The 12,224-nt window shown below is 40.8% G+C and overlaps 1 protein-coding gene across 2 annotated transcripts in view; it reads right to left on the reverse strand.

The window, feature by feature from the left end:
• The window catches only part of DLG5 (discs large MAGUK scaffold protein 5), a 185,702-nt gene that overhangs the window by 87,444 nt on the left and 86,034 nt on the right, over nucleotides 1–12,224 (reverse strand). The window lies entirely within an intron of this gene.

Genomic DNA, 12,224 nt, shown 5'->3' on the forward strand with positions numbered 1-12,224 from the left:
ACCCAAGCTGCAGTCCTGTATGCTGCCTCATGAGGCTCCAATGAATTCACTCAGACTGTGACAGGGTGCAGCGATCTGACAATGCAGACTGGTTTGCAAGATCGAAGCCCTTACATACTTGTCAACCGAGTCAAGGTGCTAGAAGTGGAAGACATTTTATGAGAAATAAGTATCAGCAAATAGAGAGGCCTTTGTCTACACTGGATATTTGTCTCAATTACAGACATTGGTTGCCAGCTGCTACTGTGGCTTCAGTGTTGCAAATCCCTACTATGGGCAAAGCTGTTATTGACAATGGTGGAGCTTATTGCATGGATGAAACTGGAATAAGATCCATCAGTGCACGAAACAGCTTTGCTAGTCTACACCAGGAACAACAATGCAGCTGCTCCAGAATTCCGCCCCTCTTCCCCCAACACACACACACTTAACCTAACTATATACATTCACTGTTTTGCAAAGTATTACAATTGACTCTTTTTAAAATAACTTGACATTTAGTTAACTATTTGCCACCACAGATGATGCAGGATAAGCCCAGAATAAAACATGAAAAGCCTGAGACATTTTAAGACAGTCTCTCAAGCTTCACTAAATCAGCTGCCAGGATAGAATCCATGCCCAAACATTGTGGATCAAGATGGTACAAAAATTCATGAAGACATTAAATATCATGTAACAGCTTTGACATTCAAAAATAATCTGGAATGTAATACCTGTAATGAATGGCAAAACAATTCAATACCCCTTGACACATCACAACAGATCAATCCATTACATTTGAAATATGCCTTTTAAAAAAAAAAAATCAAAGGTACATATGAAAAGCATCTTGCATTACATTTTGAATATTATTTTCTAAAATGAGTTAATCACATTTATCAAGCTGAATTACACAACAGTCTCCTGAATGGGTTGTCACACATGAGGTTTATGTGGCTGAATCACTGTTTTTTAAATTTCAGCAGTGACTGATGGTGCACATTCCCTCAGACAGCTATAAACATCCATTCATCAGGTCACTGTAAGAAGAGGTTAACTTCCAGCCAAGACTTGTTAATTTGAAGTATTTTGTTTCAAAACATCCTGGCATTAAATCCAGTTGTAATTTTAGCTCTGCCAGCTAACTGTCAGATTCTAATCTTAGATGCAGGTCACAGAACAGAAGTTATAATCTAGATCTATGCTGAGATTTGTAATTCTGTAATTTTCTAATGCGGTTTTCCACAAGAAAAACAAAAACTGACAATTTGCCTGAGGTATAATTTTTTAAAACAACAACATAAAGATGAAGGATTTTAAAGTGAAGCCTTGTTAAGACGTGATTTTATTATAATCACACCTGCTTTCATCTAAGGCCCTCAAAGCACACTAACAAGGTAGATAGTTATCTCTATTTTAGGACAGGCAACCTGAGGCACAAGGATAGGTAACCTGAGGTGCAAAAACTTCAAAAATGCTACTGATTTTGGGTGCATTACTTGAGACATTAGATTTCCAAATTTTCAGAATTAACCACACAATTTCAAATGAATCAACTGACTCCCAGTACTTCTGAAAATTAAGCCCTACGTCTCTCAAATAAGGCGCACAAAAACTGAGGTAAGCAAAATCAACGGCAATTTGAAAATGTTGGTTTAGGTCAGTGGTTTTCAAACTGTGGTTCGCAGTGGGTCGTGGTGGATCTAGTCAGCAGTAAGGCAGTGGGTCATGGCAGATCTTGTCAGTATCGCCAACTGTGCCATTTAAAGTCCCGTCAGCAGTGCTGCCTGGCTAAGGCAGGTTAATCCAGCAGCAGGTCCACCTCCTAGGTGAGGACAGCTCCACATGCTTCCCCTGCCCCGAGAACCGGCTCCATACTCCCACTGGCCAGGAACCAGCCAATGGGAGCTAGGGGGGCAGTGCCTGTGGGCAAGAGGTGTGCAGAGATGCTTGCGCGCCTCCATCTAAGAGCCAGACCTGCTGCTGGCCGCTTCCAGGATGCAGCGCAGTCCACAGTGCCAGGACAGGCAGGAAGCCTGCCTTAGCACCCCCACTGCACCGCTGATGGGGAGCTGTCTGAGGTAAACCCATGACCCTATCCCCTGCCCCAGCTCTGAGCACCCCCCCAAACCCAAAGCCCCGGCCTCCATCCCAAACCCCTCATCACCAGCCCTACCCAAGAACCTGCACCCCCAGCTGAGTCCTGACCCCCTCCTGCACCCCAACCCCCTGCCCCAACCCTGAGCCCCCTCCTGCACCCCAAGCCCCTCACCTCCAGCCCCACCGCAGAGCCTGCACTTCCTGTCCAGAGCCCTGCACCCCAACCCCCTGCCCAGAGCCCCCTCCCATACCCTGAGCCCCTCATTCCCGCCCCCACCCTGCAGCCCTCACTCCCACACCCTAACCCTCTATCCAGACCCTGAGCCCCTCCCACACCCCAAACCCCCATCCCCAGCTCCGTTGGGTCGCAGGCATCAACAATTTTCTTCAACTGTGGCGCCAGAAAAAAAAGTTTGAAAACCACTGGCTTGGTGACTTACCCAACACAACATAAGAAACAGTTGAGAGCAGAATCAATACAGGCTTATACATAAAGAACAATCCCTTTTGGTGTTCAGTAAGAAAGCCTGTGCCTACCACAAGATAAACCATTACTTTTAAAAAAAAGTAAGAAGAAATCCAATGCACAGTAGGGTTTTGCTAGGTTAGAGATAATAAGAGGCAGATGTGTTTGGCTCTACATGAACCCACTGTGTCTTCTTTCTCTGATATTTTTAGGTCAGAGAGGCTACATATTCTAAGCCAGGGGTTCTCAAATTTCATTGCACTGCAACCCCCTTCTGAAAACAAAAATTACTACATGACCCCAAAAGGGGGGACCGAAGCCTGAGCCCTGCCACCCTGAGCTGGGGAGAGCCAAAGCCAAAGCCCGAACCCCACTGCCCTGGGCGGGGGGACCAAAGCCAAAACCAATGGCTTCAGTCCCAGGCAGGGGGTCTGTAACCGCTACCCAGGGCTGAAGTCCTCAGGCTTCAGCTTTGGCCCTAAAAGGTGGGGCTCGGGCTTCCGCCTCGGGCCCCAACAAATCTAAGCCAGCCTTGACAACCCCTGTAAAACATGATCATGTCCCACCTTGGGGTTCCAGCCCACAGTTTGAGAACTGCTGCCCTAGGCAAATGGACTGAACTGAATGCATGTCATTGTGGCCCATATTCCTATACTGCTAGGACTTCACCCATTGTCCCTGTGTATTGAGTATCTGATCCCCTTGTCTTTGATTACCAAACAGCTACGTCATGGGGAGTGGCAAAACAAGTAATATGCAAGTAACCGCTACAGAGGTCATTCCAACTAGGTTTTTAAAATATTGTAATAAACCAGTCAACTAATTTCATTGGACTGTGAACTCCCTGAGGTAGAGATCACCCTTCTGCTCTGTGGCGCAGATAGAGAAAGGTACCTAAATACATGTGTGACTTTACTACAGTGTGACAATTTACGCTTTGAGTTACGCATGCAGAAGGAACTTCCTGGATCAGGGCCTATGTTTGTACAGCACCTTGCTCAATCAGGTTCCTGTTATTGCTGATGTGTCTAGATGTTAATGCCGCTGCATGTTTATTAATATACGGCTAGTTCTTCAGTCTAAATATTTCAGGTAACGGTTTAGTATTATCACAACAAAAATGGAAGAACTAGTAACCATGAGAACTGTTCTGAAGTCAATCTAGGGCAGAAACAGATAGTCTAATGAGCATTCAGTTTAGGGGTATCTTCAACCTGATTTGCCAATGAGCTCCTTCACGTCCCTACCTCAACCCATAAGGTTTCCCCGATTCCTCTTCAATAAATTCACACGTCACCACTGAGTAAAATTAACGCCCATCTCCTTGAGATGGTTTTTCCAATCCGATGGAAAGTTCAGCATCATTTTGGTGAAGATAACTATTCATACACAATATTTTTTTTACTGGACCAACTTCTGTTGGTGGAAGGTGCAAGTGTCCAAGCTAAACAGAGCTCTACCTAAAAAGCTTGTACTATCCACCAGCAAAAGTTGGTCCAATAAAAGATATTATCTCACCAACCTTCTCTCTCATATCCTGGGACCAACACGGCTACACCAATATTGCAAACATGTATAAAGTAACAGTTGTAAACTGCATGCACACTGATGATGTGTAATACAAAGAAATGGTGGGGAACAGTATTTCAAGTTGGTGGTTTGCTTTAACTAGCAGCGGATACATAAAATGATCTAGATGGGATAAACAGAGATAAGTAGGAAAGGAGGAAAAAAAAGATCCGGAACTATTTCTTCTTTGTAATTATGTGGACATACGCTGAGAAGCAGCACTGTTTAATGGATAAGCACAGACCTAGAACAAACCTGCATTCTAATCCCATGCTACTGACTTGCTGCATGGTTTTTAGGCAACTCACGCTTTCTACAGCAGTCTACGTATCTGTCTCCACACTTGCACTGGAATATTAGAAGATCTATGGGAACTGTAACAATAATAACGTGACGGTCCTTGAACTGCTTGGTGACAAATGCTTACTCCAGAGGCGAAAAAAGGGAAAACCTGAGTGCTTGATGTTGATGAAAAGCCTGTTGGTCAAGAACAGTCCATTGTTGAGTAAACATTAACCCCTCTCCTACTTCAACAGCCAATTTTTGCTTGGGATATCAACTGTGTAATCTCTGAGCAAGCCCAGGAAGACTGCTCTGGGGACTTAAGCATATGAGATGTTGAGTTCTCTATTTCTTCACCTCATTTTTCTTGCCCCCTTTGTGACACAGCAATCAATGTCCCTGTGCCAGTCTCCTTTGACTAGAAGAATGTCCTTGTGCAGAGTCAAAAATCTAAGCCAAGGAACACAAGTTTCATCTAAGTAATGTGGTATAGTACCTAGCCTTATATGACAAGTTCTCATGATATGCAGCCTCAAAATTGGAAAGCAATTACTAATTTAGTAATTGGTCACTTCTACAAATACCTTCAGAATAAGAGTTTTGATCTCAGTGTTTTAAAATTAAATATACAGAATAAAACTATCCTGTTTTTCACATGGCTCAAATAACATCATTAATTTTGTCACAAGTATTTATAAAATAAAGGAAAAATGATCATAATGGAAAATCTAGATCAAAAATATGTATGCCCTTTGCCTTGGGTAAATGCATATTTATAATGCATACATCCCCTCCCATCCCTACAAAGTAGTAAAAAAACAAACACACACACACACACACACACACACACACCCACCCCTTGTATTTGCCCAATTTACTAACAACTTTACATTTTCAATAATGCTACGAGACCTTTTGTAGTATTATGTGTGACTTGTATATACTTCAAAATAACTCAAGTAAGCCTATAGCTCATAAGAAAAATTCAATACTCTTAATTTCCCTTAAAGGGAACTTTTCTAGCTGAATGCTAAATGTCTTGTATTTCATCCGACATCCTGACGTACTGTAAGGAAAGTGACCTGTGCTTACTGGTCTGTATTCTTTTTCCACCTGGCTGCACGCTTTACACAACAGTGTTTCCTTTCTGTACTTTAGGCAATCAAATTGGTTTTAACATGCACAAGTTTAAAGGCTAAAGCTCTATTATCTAAATAATGTTGCCTTTCAGTAACTTACCTGCTTTTTCAGATTAACCAGATTTGTCAAAAAATATTTATACAATTGCTGCCAAGTGCAACTTGTTTGTCTGCTTACATAAGCCTCACATCTAGCCTCAAGAACCAATGAATATGCTGGTCACCTTTTTTGGCCTATCTCCAGGTAAACTGTATTCCATTCTTACCACTGAAATAGCCATATTGTTCTACTAGGGAATAGTTTGTAAGCAAAATTAATTTTGCTTACGTTATACTACATACATAAAATCTACGTGACACATGAACACTAACACCATCAACATTACATTTTCACAAAACAATCACTCCATATCTGACCTTTCAGTCCTCATCCTCAAAGGAAACCTGCACAACACCTTCAAAAGATGAGCCTGGGAGCTTAAAAGCATAAATTTGTTAGAGACTAAAAATCATGGACTCAGTAAAGACACTGCTGTAATGAGCCATAAATCCAGTCTATCACCCACTTCATCCTACAACTGCAAACATAGCAACTGCACACTTCACATGTTAACATGTGAACTCCTTATGCTAAACAAACTGTTCCACCTTTTATTTAGTTGCGACACCCAAAGAACTCTGTGAATGAGACAAGCTTTCGAGCTTACAAACAGAAGTCGGTCCAATAAAAGATATTACCTCACCCACCTTTTAACATTAATATTTGAGCAGGAAAAGCAAAATTCAGATTTTGCAGGGTATCCTTCATAAATTCTTTTACAAAGAGTTGAAGTACTCACACTGTAAGTAATTAGACATCAAATGTTTGAGTTTACAAAAATCTGCAAAAATCCTTTCCTTTTACATGCAGAACATACAATCCCCAATGATTGATCAAATGACAGTAGTGCATGCTGACCTCAGAACTTTGCTCAAAGTTAGCTCCATAGATTGCATACTTTGATATTTCCTAAAATGACAATCTCTGATCACAGTTTTTAAACAAAAAAGAGGCCAACTGCATGAGTGAAGGATTGGAAAACAAACTGGCCAAGAAACGCCAGTCCTGGATAATTTTGCAGTGCAATTCTGAATGTAATTGATGGGTGAGGAAGAGTAAATCTAAGTGTTCCTGAAAATATATCAACTTATTACAAAATAGGACAAACCAGTCATTCACTCTATGGAGGTTACCTATCTGTATGGCATATTTGTGATATCACGAGGGACTGTGTGATCTAGCTAAAATATAATCTGAGGTCATCTAACAGAATGCACACTTCAGGTTTTACCACAAATTTATTATAAACAAGTGCCAGCTGTTACATGCAGATACCAAAACAAAAACAAAACAAAAAGCCTATTCAGCAAGTTTTACAAATGCTGTGCATCCTCTACTACCTGAATAACCACCAGGGGAACGCAGAATATCAGAATATTCTTATGGTCCTATGAATTATGACTTAGAACATTTCAAAGATTCTTGCCAAATGAAGACAAAAGACAAGAATCAGAAGTTATTAGTAGCCATTTATTTGTATAGTATTTGTTTTAAGAAAATGTTTACAACAAAACAGCAGTTCACTTCAGCAAGAGCGAAAGGAAACTCGGACCATATCCTAAAGACAAAGGACCATTTGAATGCATATATTAGTAGTAGTATAACAAGATGACAGCAGGCAAGCTGTGAGAAATATTCCAATAGAAAACTACTTTGAAGGTAAAGTAAAACATTATTAGTGGCAAGCAACAGTCCGTTAAAAAAAGTGAAAGTAAAAGGTACAATATTGAACTGTAGAGGCCATTTACTGTGACAGGCAGACCATAATGAGCTGTGAAAACAAGGAGGATCACGTAGTTTATGCACAAGACAAAAGAATGTGTGGCACCTGCGTGCTTGTAATGCACAGTGCAATGAACCAACATTACCATTGTGTAAAAAATTCCTTTAAACTCAACTGAAAATAACTAAACTTAACATTTCTGAAAAGCTAAAGGAGGGAGGGGAGGGGCTTTGGAAAGATCCATGCAAAGATAAACACTGTCTAAGCTCACTGACCTCATGCCCACAAAGGCCACGATGAAGAAATAGATCTGTCAGTCAGTCCAGAAAGAATTCCTAGATCCTTGCTAGCTATAATAAGCGGAGTAGAAGCAGGCTGTTTTGGAATGTGTGCAGCTGAAACTGGTGCTTCTGATTCTGTGGGATCTGACCGAAGGGGAAGACAATGCATGGCATTTTCCTGACCCTACAGCCCTGACCATGGGAAAGAAGCAGAGCACATACATAGATATCCCATACGAATTCAAGACCAAAGAGAATCAGTGATTCCTTTTGTAAAGTCTTTGAAACAGGGAGCCATAAAGCAAGAAAGCCCTGGGCACTAAGATAGATTCATCTACAAGAAAACAGCTGACAGCAAGAACGGTCACTAGGCATGTGAATAGTCAAGCTGACGGAGAAGTCTGGGGGAAAGAACTCTTCCAGAAACAACACTAAAGGTGAAAAAGATGGAGACACAAAGACCTTGGATCACTTGCCTTTATTCAAACCAAGGTAGAGAAGTTCTGTCTAGACCTGCAGATTAGACTTTCAGGGACACCAATGATGAGCTGCCAGAGGACACCAAGATACTAAATACGAGAAAGGGAAATGGAGGAACCAGAAAGGGATGAGCAGGGATCCTCGTTTTCCAGGATACAAAAACAAAAATCTACATTTTTCTGTAAATAAAATGAAACGCTGTTTCCCGCAGCTCCCATTGGCCTGGAACAGCGAACTGCACAGGGTCAACATCAGCAAAATGTCTCGCAGCCCGCAATCAGATTACCCTGATGGGCCGCATGCAGCCCACAGGCCGCAGATTGCCCACCACTACTCTATACGCTGGAAGTAGGTTATTGAAGTAGTGTTTTGCAATATAAATTTAAAGCGCATTCAAAAAAAAATCAGCCACAAGAGGGAAAGGTTGCGTGCATTGAGTAAGTGACACTGGTATTTTCAGTAACATTTAGTTAATAGTTAATATGGTTTTTATTTTTTCACAAAATGTAAAAATTAAACATCTGTAAAAACTAAATTCTGCATTTTTCCGTGGCAAATGAATTTCTAGGATCCCTGGTGATGAGACACCAATACTGATTGGAGTATGTTCTGAGACATACACTACAGACATAGATCTGAAATTAATGGGAATATACAAGGGGATAATTGGCACTCAAGGTACTACTTATGTGACAGGCCAAGGCAACTGAATCTGGCCTTTAAGGAACACAGTGGGAATGAGGCCAAGAAATAGAGAACTCATCCCAGAGAGGTCACAATGGTCTGTGACACAGTAGAGATCAAAACACTCCTAGGAGGCTGGGGGAACAGTGTTATTATACAAGTTAAAAAACACTTTTCGGTAAATTAGCCAAGTACCAGAGTGAAAGGCCAACAACCTGATGTTATTGTATTTGGCTATATAAGAAGTATTCTGATGTGGTATACTGTTAGCTTTCTTAATGACTAAATGGTTTCCCCATTCATTTGTGGGCTTTCAACAAGTAATGTAAATTTTAATACATGTTGACAAAGGAGCAAGTGACAAACGTGAGATAGCTTTACCAAATGTACATTTTGTCCTTGTGTTGCCATAAAAGAAAAAGATTCCCAGGGGCTGACCTGGAGAAAGAATGAGGATAGTTATTCTAAAAGCCAGAAACAAAGAACGTTTGCCCTTGATTGAAAAAACAAGTCTTGCAAAGCATGTTTATGGATCTGTTAGCACTAAATGTTCCAATGGATATACACTGGACCCTCACTAGAAAGCGCATCTATATACCGCCAATTCACATGTAACGCGGTCACGGCCATGGATCCCAAATTTAATTACTTTAATTGCAATACATTTTAACGCAGTCCCCGCGTTAATGCGGTACCGCGCATGGATCCCAAATCCCGTGTTCTAGCGAGGGTCCGGTGTAGAAACAAGTCACTCTACTATGCACAGATATAGAAATATTGAGGAAATAAAGTGAAATGAAATTGATTAAAAGATCACTGTTAAAAATAATGCATATAAGAACATAAGTAAGTTGGACACTGATAAATGTAGACTAAGATTGTGAAAAATAAATTATCTGATCTTTATTGGAAATAAAGTATTTATTACTTTGGAGTAACTAAGATTTAAGGGCCCAAAATTAAGCAGCCTCAATGAAAGACTCTCTCAAAGCACATCCTGTGGCAGGCTGGTTAAGTCCACAAAATGGTGGGCAGGGTAGCACTCACGATGGGAATCATGTAGTTTGGACAAGCCTGGTATCAGAAGGGAAAAGTCTTAAAATCATAGTGCCAGTCGTGGTGGTGGTGGTTGTTACAGAGTGGAATGACAATCGTGCTGAGAAAAGCCAGTACAATAAAGAGTGAGGAGAGAGGCACCTGTGGCCAAGGGAAATGGAGCCAGTTGTGAAGAAATTAGAGAATGTGAGCAATATAATGGAATGTAATTAATTGATAGATAAGGATGGCCACACAACAGGAAATGGAATAAAGGAACTGTGACACTATAGACAAGTCAGCATTCAAGATAAAGGAAGGAAGCAAAGATTTAAAATTTTATTAAAGCTAATGTTAAAAAAATTATATAATACATAGGTTGAGAAAAGAGTGTCTGTACATCTGCGTATAGTGCTTAGTTTATCCACAAACAGAGAGTTTGTTTTTGAAAGTCAGATGATGCATAATCAGCAATAACCCAAATTTAGGTCAATAGATTTAACAATACAATTTAGATATTAGAATCTGAATACTCAGGTACATCACTCATGAAAAGTTGTGCAGAGCAAAATATATGTGGAAAGCAAAATATATCAATGAGTGGAGATTGTCCATCAGTAATTGAGAATTAGGTAGGTTGTCCATTTAGAAAATACAATCCATGAGGAAAGTATGTGTTACTTTGACTGCTACTACATCAAGAAGGAATGACAAGGGACCCAGTGGAAGAGTGACAAGGTCAAAGTTGGCATACCATGTAAAGAAAATCTGAAAATAGGAAGAAATGGAGTTAAAAGCATGGGAGAATGTGTTTAATGCCATCATGTTAGAGTTTATTTTTATTCAGAAATCTCTTAAAATACTTACCAGCAGATTATCCTCAGAGTCAGTCACTGCCCTCTCTCTGTACATGAAATGCTGACTTATGTTAACTGGAGCTTCCATACAATGCTATGAAGAGGAGGAAACCAATCTCTCTACGCCCTGAAATACAGCCAAGATAACAGAGCTAGAGGCAGGTTCTGTAGCTATAGCAGGGTAGAATAGAGGAGGGCAGAGGGAAAGAGTGCCGGGCAAGTAAGTTATTGAAGAGTGTAAGGAGTCATAGGCCAGTGACCAGATAAGTCTTGAGACATAATGTGAACTGTCAGAGTTAATTAAGAATGACTATTTCAGAGGGTGTGGGGAGGGCAAAAGATCTACTCTATTTTGGAGAGACAGAAAGACATCTATTTTGGAAAAAGACTGAGAACAAAGTAGAGACTAAAAAGAGGAAAAGTGGGAAGAGAGAGAGTCTGATTATCAGAAGACAAGAAGCCAGTGAAAAATGGAAAACAGAGACACCGTGCTTCTGTTTCCAGAACAGAGAAAGAAGATACAACAGTGGTGGTTTAAAAGTAATGCATCTCAGAACAGGTAATATTTTGACAATGCAGATAGCACAATATAACATCTGATAAGGAGACACGCATATCATAGTATTCCAGGGAGCTACTACAAAGACAGGTTCTGGAATTCCACCTTAAAAAACAAACAAAAAAAACCCCACAACAACTTTGTTAAACCCCATAATTATGGGGGTTATCAAGGCTAGTTGGGGCAGAGGGAGTCCCTTTTGGCCACAGATGTGGTTGCTTCACGTTCTTTTGAATGCACCCCTTTCCTCCTACTTCCAGGTCCAGAATGGTAGCTATTGGGAGAGGAAATACTTTATCCGCAGCCCTTGTTAATGAGTGAAAATTACTAGTATCACATGATCCCAGCTAGCTCCAGAGGTAAAACATTTATCTGCACAAGTGCTGCCCTGTTCTTCCCCAGCAGCTTATTCCAGTTGTCCAGCAGAGGAGGCTAGCAACGTGGGGTGGAAAGCTGGGAGAATAGATAGTACCCCATTAAGGAGCATTCCACGTATGGTAATGGGGGAAGGGGAGAAACACCATGAAATTACTATTTTCAATCCTCTGGATAAGGAGGAAAGCACACATATGGTGATTTAATACCCTGACCCTGTAAACACAACTGTGTGTAACTTTATGCACTGGAGTAGTCCCAGTGAACTCTGTGAAACTGTGATTCTATGTAAAGTTCCTCAAGTGCACATGTGTTTACAGGAGTGGGCCCATGGATGAGTTACCATCCATAAGAGGAGCACCATTCACAAACCTAGTTAATGGTCTCAACATTTAGGACAGACACCAGGTGTCACATGGATTTGAATGGGTCCAGGATTTCACCCCTAGATTTTAGCCTGGCTACACAGATTCACTCAAGATGATCTTAATCTTGAAACTTTCAGATCAAGTTAAAGAGAATTTCCTTTCACTTTATTGAAGTAAGTATTAAAAGGTAAAAAATTCTTAAGTGGATCTCTCAATATGGCAAC

The sequence above is a fragment of the Dermochelys coriacea genome, chromosome 7 (assembly GCF_009764565.3).
Source record: "Dermochelys coriacea isolate rDerCor1 chromosome 7, rDerCor1.pri.v4, whole genome shotgun sequence".
NCBI classification, from domain to species: domain Eukaryota; kingdom Metazoa; phylum Chordata; order Testudines; family Dermochelyidae; genus Dermochelys; species Dermochelys coriacea.